Genomic DNA, 5,377 nt, shown 5'->3' with positions numbered 1-5,377 from the left:
AGATTGGTTTTAAGGTCCAGGTCCTTGAGTGTAATAACAAGGACATACTAGTGATTAGGTTGTTGTGGGAAATGGCTGAAAAACTTGATGTTTATAATGTTTATGCAAGGGGGACAAAGAGAAGGAAATCTGAGGTGTTAGTAGCCCTAGATACACTCCTTGGCCAACATTCCACGGGCACTGAGGTAATACTAGCAGGCGATTTTAATATGACCTTCGAGCCCCTTCTAAATGGCAATTTCAATTTTTATGACTCTGAAGATGATCTCTGGAGAATCCCAGAATTAGATTTAAATCCGGTAAAGAGATGGACGGATGTAGTGGTGCAAATGAACTCTCTCTGTATGGAGAGAGGATTAAGGGCATTAAATGGTAGAACTCAGTCAGATGGAGCTGGCGTATGTACTTAATAATGGTTCTAGTCAAAGTCGTATTGATTATATATTAATTAATTGTCAGTTCTGGCACGCCTCAAAGGATATCAAGGTAGTTGAACGGGTTGAGAGTGATCACAACCCTTTATCCGCGGCTTTTGAGGTAATGGTTGAAAAAGGCGTTCCTCAGCTCCCTAGGGAGGTGACAACCTTAGACCTAGTTCTCACAAATGATATGAGACGCTTAAAATGGGTAAACTTAGTAGCAAAACCGGAAGTTTTAGCTAGTATTTCACTAGATGTAGGTAAGGCGGTATTAGACTTGGAAGAACTTTCAGCTCATTTGGCACCCACTGAAATGCTTACTGGATTTCATGCTGAGTCTTTCATTCATCTTCGCTCCTATTTCTCTAAAACAGCTAAAAACAAGGGTATCCAACAAAAGAAGGGAAGCAAATGCTTCAATAGGGATTGTAAGGAGGCTCATAGTTCACTGGGGCTCGCCATCAGGGAAGGTGATATCCCTAAGATCCGGCTAGCCAGGTTGAAATACAAGAAAGCCCTGGTCCTGGCAAAAAAATGTTGGGATGATACAAGGTGGCTGGACTTAAAAAGGGCCTGTGAAAATAAAAACCAAAAAGTATTTTGGGATGTGGTAAAATGGGGTAGAGAGAGATGTCCATCAGAGTTGGCAAACCATGTAAGCCAAGATCATTGGGTAACGTACTTCCAATCCCAATATGCTGGTGGCTTAGATGACAGGGAGATACCTGAGCTTCTCTATACTTATTTTGACGAACCGGCTTTTAACGCAGATGATGTTAATATTGCTTTAGGTACTTTGCTGGGTGGTAAAGCGTCAGGTCCTGATGGGATTCCAGCCGATACATTCCTCTCCAACAAAGTCATATGGAACCGTTACTTCCTGATTTTAATGAATGAAATTGCTAAAGGTTTGCCGATACCAGAGTCATGGAAGGGAGCTGAAATAATTCCAATTTATAAAAAGGGTGACAAGTCATTACCTGAGAATTATAGACCCATAAGTCTAATTGATTCATCACAGAAGATTATGGGTCGTTTGGTGTTAAATAAAATCCAGGAATGGATTAGTGCCCAAGATATTTTATCTCCCTTTCAGGCTGGATTCCGGGCATGTACTAGCACAATCGATCAAACCTTTAATTTTACATTACCCTATTGGAAGACGGTGGTTTTGGAAAAAGGCAGCTTGTACGCTGCCTTTGTAGATTTAAAGTCAGCCTTTGACCTTGTCTCCTGCAAAAGATTATGCAGAGTTTTGTAAGACTTGAGAATGCCCCATACATTATTATCTCTCATTGCTAGACTCCACCAGGACACATATGCAAAAATTAGGTGGGGAAGCCAGGGACAGGTTACCCCCCCCCCCCATTTGGAGTGGAAAGAGGGGTGAACAAGGCTGTGTGATGGCCCCAACCTTGTTTTCCATCTTTATCAATGGGGTAGTAAAATTCTTGGAAAATACTCCAACGGATGCTCCAAAATTGGCGGGTGTAAGAATTCCGATTCTTATGTTCGCCGATGATACGCTGTTACTAGCAAAAACACCGAGCGGCTTACAGCGTGCTTTATCTCTCTTTGAGGAATTTTGCCAACTTCGGGGCCTAGAAATAAATGTCTCTAAAACAAAATATATGACATTTAACGCCCATAGATCATTTGGCGGAACATTGCTGCTAAATAAACGTCCGTTGGAGCAGGTAAAAGAATATACATATCTTGGGGTTGTCATACAGAGGGATATATGATCCTTTGGAGAGGAGACTACACTAAATGTACATAATTCTGTACTTGGATCAACACCTTAAACCCTTATCTGAGATTTACCCACACTATCTCTGACAAAGAAGTTCCTTTCTTGGATCTACTTGTTCGCCTTGAAGGAGACAAGATTACTACGAGTCTGTACCGAAAACCAACAGACAGGAACAGCCTCCTCTTGTTCAGCAGTTATCATCCTAAGTCATTGAAGTAAAATCTGCCCTTCGGGCAATTTTTGCGCATCAGGAGGAACTGCAGCTCTGTGGCAGATTACCAGAAAGAGTCCGCAACCCTCATGAATGATCTGATCAAACGAGACTACCCCAAACAAGTAGTGTCACGGGCTCGCAAACGAGCAAGAAATAATAACAGAGAGAGCTTATTAGACATTGTCATCAAGGAACCTGATCAATCCATTACATGTGTCACCACTTTTACCCCTGATTCGAACAGGATCAGATCCATCATTAAAAAACACTGGGGGATCCTCAATATTGGCGACCTGGATTTAGCCACCCCCAGGTTTGCATTTAAACGTACTAGTAATCTTAACCCCTTCCATGCTCATGACGGAACGGTTCCGTCATGAGCATCGGTTGAGCTGTGCTCATGACGGAACCGTTCCGTCATGGCCCCGCCCGCGCTCGAACCCTTCAGCACCGCGGGGGAAACCGCGCAGCGCTGAAGGGGTTAAGGACTAACTAATACATACCAGACCTAAGAAACCCACTACTAGGTCACAAAGAATGCTGTGGGATTTGCCTCCTGTTAAGGGTCATTATCCCTGTGGGACATGCTCTATGTGTCCCCAGACACGCATTAGTAAAGAATTGACACTTCCTAACGGCTTGATTTGGAGTATCTGCAAACACACCAATTTCAACTCATCTAACTGCATTTATCTGATGACATGTCCTTGCGGTCTACCTTATATAGGTATGACTACTCGTGCAGTCAAGACCCGCATGCTGGAACATAAAAGTAGTTTCAGATGCGCAAAAACGAACACCAACATGACGACCCATTATCAACTTGAACGACATGCCCCTACTTCATTCCAATGGGTTGTCCTTGAATCCCACCCACACATGTCTAAAAAAGCCCTCTTTAGACTTGAACAGCGTTGGGTCTTGAGATTGGCTGCAGATGCCACTGGCCTTAACGAGGACATCCCGTGCAGTATGCTTACTTGAATTCTGGTTTGTTTTGTTTGGCTGCCTCCTATTATTCTAGCTGAATGAAATTCACTGGCTTCTCAGATTAATAAACCGCATTACTGATTTTTGACCATGTGCTCTATTTTAACAATTATTAGCTCTCTACAACATTTATCATTGTATTATTTTATAACTCTACATTCTCTTGGAAATTTGGTGTTGATCCGGTTGCCGCAATGCCAATGGATGCCCTTCTACCCTCTTGGTGACTCCACGCTCAATCGAGCGCCATGGTTGTCTATTCCATGCACGAGTTACCTGAACAACTACGCACGCGCCCCCTCCGTTACTCACTGGCGAGGTTAGCGGCCCAGATGTTATCACAGAAGTACGCCTGCCCCGACCGGAGGTTCCCGCCCCCCACGCACCCGTGCTCTACGCCGACGTGTTCCCATAACTAGGAACTAGCCGGACGTGCGGTTACCAGACTACAGTGGCTCGTGAGGCTGTAGGTACACGGCATTTGTCCCCAACACGGAACTGTGAGTATTGAAACGTACATTTCGTTTACCACGAGGTTGCCTGCATTGATATCCTCAAAACTCTGGCCATTAGAGTTTGTGCGCACGCAGTATATGCGTTAGGTTGTACGCGCCCATTGAGGTTGTACGTGCACAACATATGCGTTAGGTTTATTGGATATCTTACTGCCCCATGATCTGTGGCATTATACTATCATTCATATGCGATCCTCTGTTCGTTGTGTACTTTGGCGTACAGCATGTTTTTGGGTTCTCGCTACGAAGCGCCACTTTATGTTTCAGGATTGGAGTGACTTAACTCAGACTCGATGTGTACTTTGGCGTAGAGCATGTTTGGTTTGGTTTCGCGCTATTTAGCACCACTTTCTGCAGTGGATTGGAGGGACTCAACTCAGACTCTCATACATGATTTGCTCCTTGAGCGACTAACATCGTTCTGTAACCCTCGAGTTGCACTGCATTATTCACCACTAGGACTGTGCATACCTCTCAGGGGTCTCAGCTGCTGATTGTTTCTTCGACATTCTAATACACCATGAGTTTCTTACAACTCAGGTTCTTATACCTTACAATGCGTTTTGTTTTTACCTTGTCCTTCACCTGTCTGTTGTTTTATCTGCTGTTTATATTTACATTTTAGGACACTAAAATTTAGTGTTCTCCCACCCTGGCCTCGCATCTATCACAGCCTATTAAGGTGAGTTGTACAAACTACTCTTGAGTAATTGACACAGCATGCTTGTGCAGGTCTTTGAGTTAGTAGATCCTGTGCTGCTTTTAGCCCTCAGTAAGTCCGACAATACATTTCCTACAATCGATGCATGTCACGGTTTTAATTTTTGGCACTACCAACTGTCTGAATTTAACCTGATATCTCGGATTGGTTTTTATCATAATGTTTTTATCTTATTCTTCCTTTTATCTGCAGGTTGTGTTCGCTTACCCACGGTACCACACATTTTTAGGGTGCTGTATGTGTGTCCACCATTGATACCTCTTAGAGGTTGTGGCCACCACCAAAAATGTGTAGGTAGCCGCCTTTTTCCTTGGTCCTGAAGAATTGCCCTTTAATACATTATAAGGCAAGAAACATGTTGACCTTTTGATCTTTTTTAGCACGTTTACTCACACACCTAAAGGTGAGAGATGTGCGGATTATTTTGATTTTAATCAGGATGGTGACCATGCTTTATTAAAATTGTTTTAAGTAGATCACCTACCCCTGTTTTATTACACTTTTCTTTCACTTCACATGCACCTACACCCACTACTATAATTAACCTCGCTTCCCCCACACACCTCACCCATCGGCGTTGGAAATAAAGATCTCCGATAGGAAGGCCCCATTGGGTGCCTGATCGGGCATTGCACCGCCGGCCCGATAAGGAGCAAAGACCCGGTGATGAAGCAAGACACCCGCTTGTTGGGTGTGTGAGGGTCTTCTTTTCCAAAAGGAGTAGTCTTCACTCCTGCTTATCATATCATCGTCACAGTATCACCC

General features: G+C 43.7%; 1 long non-coding RNA gene across 1 annotated transcript; it reads left to right on the top strand.

Moving 5' to 3' along the window:
- The first annotated feature begins 3,808 nt into the window (after positions 1-3,808).
- Positions 3,809-4,942, top strand: LOC146802521 (uncharacterized). The gene is made up of 3 exons (XR_014967405.1): positions 3,809-3,876; positions 4,517-4,573; positions 4,805-4,942. It is a non-coding gene; the product is annotated as an uncharacterized LOC146802521 (long non-coding RNA).
- Positions 4,943-5,377: the final 435 nt, after the last annotated feature.

This window comes from Triturus cristatus, chromosome 8, assembly GCF_964204655.1.
Source record: "Triturus cristatus chromosome 8, aTriCri1.1, whole genome shotgun sequence".
NCBI lineage: Eukaryota > Metazoa > Chordata > Amphibia > Caudata > Salamandridae > Triturus > Triturus cristatus.
This window is presented reverse-complemented; position numbering and strand designations above follow the sequence as displayed.